Source organism: Nuphar pumila, chromosome 7, assembly GCF_984573655.1.
Source record: "Nuphar pumila chromosome 7, dmNupPumi1.hap1.1, whole genome shotgun sequence".
In the NCBI taxonomy this organism is placed as follows: domain Eukaryota; kingdom Viridiplantae; phylum Streptophyta; class Magnoliopsida; order Nymphaeales; family Nymphaeaceae; genus Nuphar; species Nuphar pumila.
The window spans coordinates 57,674,239-57,686,618 of record NC_143255.1 but is presented as its reverse complement, the minus strand read 5'-3'; positions in this window follow the sequence as shown (position 1 = coordinate 57,686,618).

Genomic DNA, 12,380 nt, shown 5'->3' with positions numbered 1-12,380 from the left:
AGCTTTGTTATAAACATGCACATTTCTATATCTTAGGTTAATTGGGTGTTTGTCAGCCCCCCCTGATCACTATGTCTATTTGACAAAGCTTCCTTTCATTTTAAAGAAAAAAGAATCGTGTTTGAGTTTTCAACAAGCAGCAGCGATGCATTTCAAATTAGACAGGGATAAACGAGCACCAGGAAAGAGCAAGAAATGAGAGAAAAAAAAACTGTAAAAGCGAGAGCAACGTCTTTGTTTCTTCCCACTGGGCAGTGGGCTGTTATAATTTAAGATATAGACTGCTCCCGTTAATCAAAAGCTTATAAATAGTTAGATGACAGTGAAGGCCGTATTTCTTTATTTGGCTCCCGCATTTCATGCCGTGCAATCATGCTTGCCATTTGAGTTCGTGACCTCACATAATCATATTCCTAATGAAAGTGTGAATGAACATGGCAACTTAATGGGGGCAGGTAAGTCGCAGTCAACAACAGAGAAAAAGTATTGGCCATTTTTTATTTGACAAGAGAGAGAGAGAGAGAGAGAGAGAGAGAGGCTATAATTCATCTTCATCCCTGAATAATTGTCGATTCTGCGTGTTAACAAAGCTACATATGTGGATGAACAATACTTTAAGACTAGCTCTTGGTTATGGGTCACTAATTTGTTTTCGATTAGGCATTATAAAAAAAAAAAAACTATATTTGACCCCTGAATAGCTGAGATCCCTTATATTAACAAAGGCACATGATGATGGGTCATGGGTACTAATGTGTTTTTGATTAGTCATTATAAAAAATTCTATTTGACCCCTGAACAGTGGCCGATTCCTCGTTTTAGCACAGCATCTATATTGATGAACGTTGCACAAGATTCCCTTCTTTTTTCTTTTCCTTTAAGGCTACTTTGAGGACTAGGAAAGGTTTGGTTGGTGGGAAAGATGTTCCAAATCGTAAGCGCAATCTGAGCTCTGATAAGCTTGTTGCATGAGTCGAGCACCAAAAGTCGCCAACGGGTCCTCCGGTTGTCTGGTAGGAGCAGTTAGTGCATGCCACCTTGTGTTGGGACATTGCAAGTTCAAATCTCAATGGTATGGTTGTATAACTGGTGGGCTGGTCTGCCTAACCCGAGCTTGCTCCGTTTTCAAAAAAAAAAAAAAAAAAAGGTCTGCCAGGAGTCTGATATTTTTCTTTTCTTCTTTTTTATTTTAAAGGAGAAACCACCCTTGTTTCAATGTCCATGCTGTAAAACTCCTCAAGGTACCCTCTTCTTACCCACCACTAAAGTCTCCAATTGCTTCGTCCTTATTACAAGGCATACTATTGAAGTCGCAACGCTTTTCTGCTCGAATGCCTTAAGTCGACCAACCTAACCTGGTGTGTGGAGCCCTCCTGAGCTGCCAAGAGTCCGGGTTGACTTGGGCCACACTTGTATAAAAACTAGCCCGAGTCTATTTTGTATCTTCAAAGTCTTGCTTTGACAGCACATTTAGAGACTGACTTGAGCCTGTTGGAACCTTTTTCAAAGTCTTGCATTGAAAAATGTAAGTTTAAACTTGGCTGGGATGACTTATAAGTCACAATCCGTTGGACACAGTGATCTGGCTATGTGCCATGTGCACGATCTATGATGGCTGGACCTATTCACATACAATGATCTATCTGAAGAGACTTTTTTTTTTTTTGGCTAAGCCAAGGGAAAACCATCATCACCAACTGCACACTGGACGTCTCCTCTATCCACTGGGGAGTACACCCAGCTTCGACCTTGCGGCAAAGGATGCCGCCTGTGGGGTTCAAACTCATGACATCCTGTCAACTTGGTGCTTTTATGAGATAAAGCGAAGCCATTGTGGGCAATCTGGAGGGACTCTTGGATTCACAATTCCTAATGTCGGAAAATGATGAAGATATACTACTTTATAGCTCACAATATCAAAACGTATATTTTGGTTTCAAATTAAATTAAAGGGGTAAGACAAGTGGTCGAGCAAGAAATGTAAACTAGGGTGGGCATAAACAGGGGCGTAGCTAGGATTCATGTGAGGGGGGTGGGGCAAACAGGGGTGTAGCAAAAAAAAATTTATAAATTTTTTTTTATAGATAAAATAAAAAATGGCTACAATTATTAATAAAAATCTATTTCATATGGACAAATCAAACTATTTGCTGCAGTCAGGGCTGGGCTAGGACTGGGCTTTTAAATTTTTTTTTTTTAACTGTTTGGGGAGGCAGGACTGAGCTACAACTACGCCTTTGGGCACAAATGCACAGTAAAAAGAAAAAATAATTTCTATGACAATAAACTATACTACCAAGTGCAAAAAAACTTGAGAAACTATAGTGTCATTTTCATAATTAAGAACCTTGATTAAAACTAAACAATATATTTTTAGTAACTAAAAAATTATTTAAGAACAACATAGTATCATAATAACATTTCTAAAATTTAACTTTGTTTGATATAAAGACCAAAGAAAATACCTTATATGAATAATGCAGTGTGAGTAAGCTTATATTTCGATCTTGAAATGCATTCAGCATGACATGACAAAGGAAGACAAACATCTTATAAATAAATAACTAATTAATTATTTTTAAAAAAATCTATAAAAGACATTAATATTTTATAAAAAAGTATAAGCCATTCAAAACGAAGAAGACTATCAAACATATTTAATAAATTTTATGTCTTTCACCAACATATTCAAAAAATCTATAAAAGACATAATTGTTGTTGTTGTTGTACCAACTTATTTTTATCATTAATTATACAATTACTTTTTAATAAAAGATATTAATGTGCATTTGTATATTAACATAGTTAAATGAAACCTATTTAATTATTTCTCTAATCAAATCAGTAATAAATCAATTTAATTATTTCTCTAATCAAATCACTAATCAATCAATTTAATTATTTCTCTAATCAAATCACTAATCAACCTATTTAATTGAAACAAAAAGACAAATACATGCTAACTAAAACAAAAAAAACCTAAAATTCTTATATATGCGAATTAAAATAAAAACCTAAAATTCTAAGTTCTAACAAAAGTCAAATATTCATTATTCATATTTTAACATAAATAAAAAAAAAATACATAACACCCTAAAAGCATAATCCAAAATTTATGTCATTTAAACAAATACAAAATCAAAACCTTAATTCATATATCATTAATTATGCATTTATGTTAATCAAGTATGTAGAATCTTAATTAAAAAACATAAAAATACTTAAATTAAATATTCATCTTATTTAAAAATAAAATAAAATCTAAATGCTATTAAAAAAATACAAAAACTCTAAAACCTAATTACATATCCATGCTATTTGAAAATCTAAAATAAAAACATCAATCCTAGCAAACATCATTCATAATTTTAATACAAAAGCTAATTGAAACAAAAAATAACAACCTACAAAATTCTAACTAAAATCAACCATGTGAATCATGTATAATGTTATTACCACTACAAGAAAAACTCTAATTAGCGACAAATTTTTTCCGTCGCCCATTTGCGATGGATCAGCGAGAGAAAAATATCCGTCGCTAACATTTGAATTATTTGTGGAATTAGCGACGGAAAACATGCCATCACAAATCCATCCCGAGTTAGCGCCGGATTAGCGACGACCAAATTCTATCTCAAACCCCGTCGCAAATGCGCGATGGCTTAGCAACAAAAATTTTCTATCGCTACTCCATCGCAAAGTTGCAATGAAGTATGGGACAAAATTTGGCACTTGCTAATCCGTCGCTAAATTTCTTGTAAATCCCTAATGTGAGCCCCTTTTCCCTTTCTTTTTCTGTTGTCGCCTGCCCGCCCCGCGACCTCCCGTCGCCCGCTCCGCGACCTCCCGTCGCCCGCTCCGCGACCTCCCGTCGCCCGCCCACCACCCATCGACCTCCTGTCCGACAACCGCAGGTGACCCCCACCCCTCTATCTTCTTCTTCTTTTTCTTCTTTTTCCTTCCGTCGACCCCTGCCGCATCTCCCGCCCCTCTCTCTCTCTGTGGTTGCCAGACGGCCCGCCCCCTCTCTCTCTCTCTTTCGGGTTGCCGGAGGGTCGACAACCCCTGCCGTGCCCTCCCATCTCTCTCTGTGGTTGTCGGGAGGCCAGCAGGAGGCCGGTGGCCCCCTACCGCATCTCCCGCCCCCTCTCTCTCTGTGGTTGTCGGAAGGCCGCCCCCCTCTCTCTATGTGGTTGCTGGAGGGCTCTATCTCAGAAGAGACTGAGCCCTTTAGCTAAGCGAACCAGGATAGGCTCGGTTCAAACCAAGCTCAACTTGGTAGGGTGACTCAGGGGATAGGCACGACCCACGGCAAGTGGGTCTGCCATAAATCAGGGACGAAGAAAAATGAGGGGGACGAGAGGTGAGGGGATCCTGTGAGAAGGGACAATGGCGTCTGACCACTATGTTCACACAAAGTGAAGGAAGGAGGGGAAGAGTCAGACGACACTTCCTCTTGGCTGAAAAAACAGGAGGCAGAAGGGGTTGGGTTGCGGCTTCAGCTGCCGCACCAGGTCGGCAAGGGAAAAAAAGCAGAGTGGGGTGGGGGTGGGGGGTGTGCTCGACACCCTCCCTCCTAGCAAATCCAGGCCGATGGCCCCCTGTCCCTCTCTCTCTGTAGTTGCCGGGAGGCCGACAGTAGAATGGCGGACAGGGGTCGTACCCGTGTCATTTTCTGTTCTTTAGTATGGCTACAACCTTCTAAGTCTTCACACTTTTACAGTTTTACACAATATCCTCCTTTTGACTCTGTGGCCTGAGCCTCGTATCATTTACACTCGTAGACACTTGCGCACGTCACAACCTCACAAGGTAGGGGAAAACTGCACGAAGACTTGAAAAACTGCAAATCGGGTAAATACCCGTGGTGAGTAAGTGATGCAAGTGCATCACATGTTATTTAATTTATTGGATGCAACACTTTTCTGTTGACACATTCACTTAGTTGTGGATATCTAGGACTGCTTTGATGGAGTTTGAAGATCATGTTGAGCATGATTTTAATGTATGAGAATAGAAGTGTTATTATTTTTAGAGTTCGGATTCCATGCTAGTCATGGTAGTAGTTAGCGAGATATTGGAGTGTATTTGCTGTAGTTTCATGTTTGACATTATTTTGATATGAATGATTTGAATGTATTGCAATGTTTGATGTGATTATATCCATACTTGCATGGAGTTACTTTCAATTTGTTTATGACTTCCATGTAAAATTGTATCATGAAAATATGCTTCAACTGAATATATCGTGTTATGAATAGTTTGTACATGAAAATATTAAATTATCAATGAATGCATCATAGTTCTTGTGATTGTATGACATTATATATATATATATATATATATATATATATATATATATATATATATATATATATATATATATATATATATATATATGTGTGTGTGTGTGTGTGTGTGTGTGTGTGTTGTGTGTGATATATGTCAAATCATTACATCTACCACGAATGCATGATAAATTTGATATTTTCTTCATCATAGCATTTTGATGATTCTCTTTTAACTGATTAGGATAATATTTATAACATCATACGATAAAATGACTGCAAACCGTGAATGAATATATCGTACGATAGTTGACAATGCGATATCGCTTGAATATATAGATGGTGTTGAAAGTTTTATTGAGTTTACAACGGCAAGTATCAATACAGTGTTTGAATGATTTGAATATATTGCAATATTTGACGTGAATGATTTGAATTATTTGAATGTATTGCAATGATTTGAACGATTTGAAGGTATTGCAATGTATGAATGTATTTCATGACATTTTTTATTTGTTAGAATATATCTTCGATACGTATAAAGTTATGATTTAAATGTATTGTAACATGTTTGAATGATTTGAATGTATTGCAATATTTGATGTGAATGATTTGAATGATTTGAATGTATTGAAATGTATTGCAATGATTTGAATGATTTGAATATATTGCAATGTTTGAATGTATTGCATGACATTTTTTATTTGTTAGAATATAGTTCATGGAGGTTACACTGGTCGATTACCCAGTGGTAGCCAGTTTCAGTTTTTATCTTTACGGGCTGCTTTGATAGGTATATCATTTAACTAATTGTATACTTGATTAGTTTAAATGCGCGTTCTGTGAATTTTTAACTCATTTTTCTATAGATGATGTTTCGCCTGCACATGACCCACTTACACCAGCTGTTCATACAAGTCACGAGACAACGCTGGATGCAGGGTCTTCTTAGTCTGACATAAGAAGACTCATTCAAATAGTGTATATTGATAATCAACCATAAGTATTTCATTTTCACTTATCCTATACTTATCTTATAAATATTGTATATTGATAGTTAATGTGTATCAATTCATGTATAGCAAGAGATTCGAGCCACAAAAAGTAATACGAGAGATTAGGAATTTACTAGTTCAACATCTATCAGGACCAATCGCTCAATGAAAAGAGTACCCGAAGGAGGTGTTTGATAGATTGTGGTCCTCATTCATGGTATACAATCGTTTCTCATAGTTAATGTGTTTCATATTTAATTTTTTGTTATAGTCATGTCTACTAACTTTCTAAAAATATTTGTAGGCTTCAAATCGCTTCGCTTCGCGACTACGATGGAGGAGCAGGATGCGAGGAAAGTGTGACAGAAGGTGACTGCCAATCAATTTGTAGACATGTTGCATAATATAAAGACTGCAACAAGAAAAACATCTGGCGGGATAGATGATCCACTGCAGTGGAAGAGTCATGGACCTTCTACTACCAGGTCAGATGTTTGGGATGCAATGCGCGACAAGTGGGCGGGTCATGAATTTTGAAACCGCTCAGCAAAGGCTGCACAAAACCGAGCGAAAATGCCCGATGCCCATCTACACACATGTAGATCTAGGACTTTTGAGAGCCACCTGAAGAAAATGGTAACTCATTAATCTATATATTGTCAATTTTATAAGTATTATTGCAAACCTATTAAATAATTCTTTTATCATTTAACTTCGCAGGAAGCAAAAAAAGGAGGCATTGTGTCATTCAAGGATGTGTTTGTTGAAACACATAAACGTAAGACCACGAGAGAGTTTGTATCAGAGAAGGCGAGAACGACAATGGTATGTATTTATTGTATTAATAAATATTATAATATACAAGTTATCATAAATATTGTAATTCTTAATTCTTAATTCTTAATTCTTAATTCATATTATAATCATTACTTTGTAGGAGTTATATGAGCAACAAATGGTATAGCGATATGGCGATGACTCCACTCAGTATCCACCTTTTGATCTTGCAGCATGGGTGACTGCAACAAGTGAACCCAAAAATGGTTGTGTGTTTGGGTTTGAAAGTAATATGAACACCTCACCAGTCGTTGCTTCCTCCAGTCACGGCGCACAGAGTTCTCCCGTCATCATCAGCTCCAAGCATCCGACTGACCCACCTAATTCTTGGGATGGTGTACGCTAGCTCGTTAAGGACACAATGCGTGACTATTTACATGAAGCAATTTTCGATGTTGTTTGTAATGAGTTGTGCAGTTTTTTTCGGGACAGGGAAACTTCGTCTGCAGGTGCCTCTCAGGTATGAAAGTTTCATGTGATGTACTGCATGTCGTTAGATTTCATATTACTTTGATTTCCTTAACTTAGGTGCATTGCATATAATTTATTTTATTATATTTTATTTATCAATACTAACAGTTTTTTTCTCTTATAGGTTGCTGGAGATAATTAGCGTAGAGGAGCTGAAGGGGCAGATCGAGACAATGAAGAAGATGACGCACAAAATCTTGGTGATGATTAGATTCATGTGTTAAGTTTGTTGTACCTTCTTGTTGTTTCAAAAATGTAAATGTTCACTTGTAAATAATTAGAACTTGACGAAAATTATAGTGGATCGATAAATTGTTTTAGTTGCTTTCTATATTTATTTTTTATGTGTACTTTATTTTCTATACACAGGAAATATAAATTGTATCACAAGAACTTTTTCTCGATATTTATGTTTTAAACAATTTTTTTAAATTTTTTTCTTGTTTGCGACGAATATTTTCCGTCACTATTTACTACTAGCTTCCAATTTAGCGATGGATTAGGGACGAATATTAATCCGTCGCAAATGTGAATCGGCCAATGTTTTTGTGACGGATTTTAATTCGTCGCTATTATAGTGACGGACTTAGTGACAGATTTTAATTTGTCGCAAAGCCAAAATCTTCGTATATTAACGACGACCTTGCGATGAATCATGGCATTTGCTAATTCATCGCAAATTAGCGATGAAATTTGCGACAGATAGTTTTCGTCGCTAATTAGCGACTATAGTTTTGCGATGGAAGCTATCCGACGTTAATCCATCGCTAAACTGTTTAGCGATGAATTGACAACGAATTAGCGACAGATTGAGGTCGTCGCTAATCCACATATTTCTTGTAGTGTATAAAATACAAAAATAACTAATCAATATCCATCTCATTAAAAACCTAAATGTTAATTGAAAAAAATACAAAAATTCCTAAACCCTATTTATTGAAATGCAACTATTTAAATAAATACATAAATAAATAAATAACCTAAGTCCTAATTCTAACAAGCAACAACCATAATTTCATATGTTAATTGAAAAACCATAATAAAAATTATTAATTAAATATTAATAAAAAGTATTAATTAAAGTAAGTAGGAAAGAGAGAGAAAGAGAGGACCTTGTCTTATGCACAAGGCGACCTTGGTGCCTCAGGATGGTATGGGCCTGTGGCTGTAGGGTCGGGTCATCACGGGAGGGGCCACACCAAAAGTAGAGAAAGAGGGTTTGGGGGAGGAAATTAAGAGAGAGAGAAAGAGAAAGAGAAAGAGAAAGAGAAAGAGAAAGAGAGGGAGAGGGTATGACCCTTCCCTATGGGCTTATGGTTGTATAGACTCATGGGCATGGGCAGAGGGCGAGATATAGGGCACTGTGGTGGTGGTGGTGGGGTGCCCATGTGGTTGCGGGGTCACAGGGGGAGTCAGAGGGCGAGAGAGGAAGCGGGGCAGCCAGTAGGGGCCCCTATGAGTGTGAGCAGTGGGCTATGGGTTCACAAGGAGGGCCTAAGGGAGAGAGGGGTTGTGGGCCGCAAGGCCCACAATTGTACTAGAGAGAGAGAGAGAGAGAGAGAGAGAGAGAGAGAGAGAAGTTAGGTTTAGGGTATCGGGGGAGGGTCGGGCATGAGTACCTACCCTGGCTCGCATGAGGGTGGGCACACGCTACTCACCCAGATAGGTCAAAGTGAGCACTGCCCACCCTAATCTGAACTCGTTTGTTGAAAAATTCACGTGTCCACCCTCCCCACAACGTGGCTATGCCACTAGGTAAGACCATATCCAAATTCACACATTATTGCTATTTTGAAACAATTTCATGTATGGATTCATACTAAGAGCATATGATAGCAAAGGCCAACAAGTGTGACTAAAACCATGGGTTTTTTTGCATTGGCATGCCCTAATGTCGAAGTATGGGTTCTATTCCAAAGCCAAGGGATCTATGAGCCGTTCAAATAAGATATAACCGCCTCTTAACTAGATGTAAAATCAAAATCCAAATCAAACCTAGTTTTCCAATTTAACAAATAGATGTTAAAACTGGACACGTTTGGAAGCAAGAAAAACTCTTATAAGAAAAGAAAACTTTTACCTATGAGAAGTTTTGATAGGATAATTTTTCAAAATAATAAAATTTCACTCATTTGGGTAGCATGAGAAAATAAAGAAAAAATGTTAGAAAAATGAAATGAAGAAGAAGAAGAAGAAGAAGAAGAAGAAAAATTGATGGTGGCGGTGGTTCTTCACCGTCTTCTCTCTTCTAGGCGTCGGCACATCGACATCCCATCCACGACATCACTTGCATGACCCATGGTTATGACAGTGACATCGACTAGCTCTTTCGAAAGATCACCATCTCCTACGCCTGTTGAGGCAACACCATCTTTGGCGCTGACCTCCTTGGACACGATTGCTCTGATGGCCTTCGCTGCTACCTCGATGAACCCCACAAGATTGCCTCCTCCTCCCTCATCTTCTTTCAATTCATTTGTGACTCCTCCACCTACCTTGGCCTCCCACATTTCTACTTTGGCGACTCCACAAATGCTGCCATTAGCATGCTCATGTACCAAAGGACCCTGATGACTGATCCAACCTCATCTTCTATAGCCCTCTCTTTATCATGCTCGAAGACATGGAGCCCTTCAAGCTCCACGACCTTCTCTTCACCTCCAACACCCGACGATGGTGGTGAGATGATGGTAGTGGTTAAGATAAATGGTGGTGGTAAATATGGATGATGAAGGGAGGTGAGATAGAGAAAGAGATCCCACAAAATGTTCTTGAAAACATTCCTCCACCACCTGGAGAAATGTTTTCTATCAAAAAGTATAATTGTTAGAAAAACTCATGCAGAGCATCCAGAGACAAAAGCGGATTTGGATCCAAATCCAAATATCCAGACCCGTTTCGGACATCGCTACCCAAGGTGATCCACACGCTTACAGGACATCCCTTGTCCTTGTGGATCTCTCAGTTAACCGATGTTCATCATGCTCCTTTTATTGTCTCGATTTCATTGAGGAATCATATTTTAGACTTTGTTTTAGCAATATATATATATATATATATATATATATATATATATATATATATATATATATATATATATATATAGGAGCCGGATTCTACGGATTCGGATAGTTCTGGTACCCTGTATAATCTTTTTGTGGTACTAGAGGGTGTATGGGGTTCAAGCGTAGTTTTTATTTTTTTCGCAGATTCTCTTCTCTCTTGGTGTTGGTGCAAGATGCAATTCGCAACCTATTTGGATTCGGATCTTGATCCGTCTTCATGAGGGGGGTCCTAGGTGGCGCCACTTTAGTGTGGTCCATCTTGGACCTCATTTGAATTCATGTTGACCAGTCCAAAGTCAATTGGACTGTTGGTGGAGTTATTAGTTTTTGACAAAAACAAGGCTTGCACACTCGTTTTTTTGTGCAAGGCTTGGGAAGGCCCAAGGTCTCTTTATTGCGGCTCTTCCCAAGCAACCTAAGATCTTAACTAGGGAGGTAGACCAAGGGGTGAGGGGTCTTCTTCATTTTCGAAATTGGTAGTGTGGCTGGTTCTAGAGTGAGAAAAATCAAGTTTTTTGTGTGGTTGGTGCTTGAGAAAAGCTTTTGAGTGTGGATGTTTGGTGGAAGGTTGCTTGTAGAAGAAGGTGAAACCGTGTATCACCTTGTGAGAGGTTACACTCGTTGTGGCTGTACCAAACTTGTTCGTGGTGGTTGGTAATCCATCCCTACTGTTCGTGGTTCATCTTGTGGCGTCAGTTGCTTCGCAATGATGGCCATTATCGATTTCAACCCGGATATCAACATTAGTTCTTCGTTCTTGTCCTTTACTACTTTGATTCACATTTACTTACGATTGTTCATGTTTTATCGTTGCTAAGTTGTATTGAATCATTAGAGAGTTGCAAATACATACTTAGAGAAGTTTTATGTTAAAATTTATCTTCTTTGGTCTTAAGTTCTTTCGGATTATTGTTGTGTGTGAATAAACTCGGTCCCTACCAAAAAGACCAAAACACTATTACGCGATAACATAAAAGTCTCTGATTAAACATCTGTATCGGACTCAATACTGAACGGATTTTCGTGTTCTTTAGCTTCCTGGAAAGCTAAAACAATTTCCTACAACTTTGTAGTTGAAAGGTTTTTGAGATTCATTCAGTTGACCTCTGAATCTGTCTGTCAAAGTCTCGGACTGATAGTCATCCACTGTCACCAGTTTGGTTTAGAACCAACTTAATAGTGTTCAGTATTTTCTGATTATCTGGAGATTCCCTAAATGAATTTTTGATTTTTTTTTATTATGTAAAAAGTTATAATCTAGACCTACAACTTTCATGTTTTTAATTCTGATTGAATCGTTGCTTAATTGCTTCAAAAATATTGATCTTTGCTGCTACTGTCGAATCTTTGAATTTTATTTTCTGAAACAATAACTCATACCATTCCAAAATTCAAAAATTCGTATAAGATTATAGAAAATTCCAAAAATTATGATCTTTGGTGTTCTGGAAAGGTTTGGGTCTAGCCTTCATTTTGTCTGTTGTGAACGTTTGAAGGGTCAAAATTCCCTTCAAATAGTCTACCCCCTGAATTTCGATAATCTGTGTTGGACTTGTTTAGCAGTCCCAGTGTCGAGTCCGTGGAGCGGTTGTTCCTACTCCGAATCTAGTATTTTTGAATTTGTTGGAAAGCTGTGCAAATAGCACACAACTTTCATTTGGATCTTCTTTGTCGAAACAAAGAGCATAGATCCCGAAAATCAGTTTTCCAGAGTTCTGTTCGGA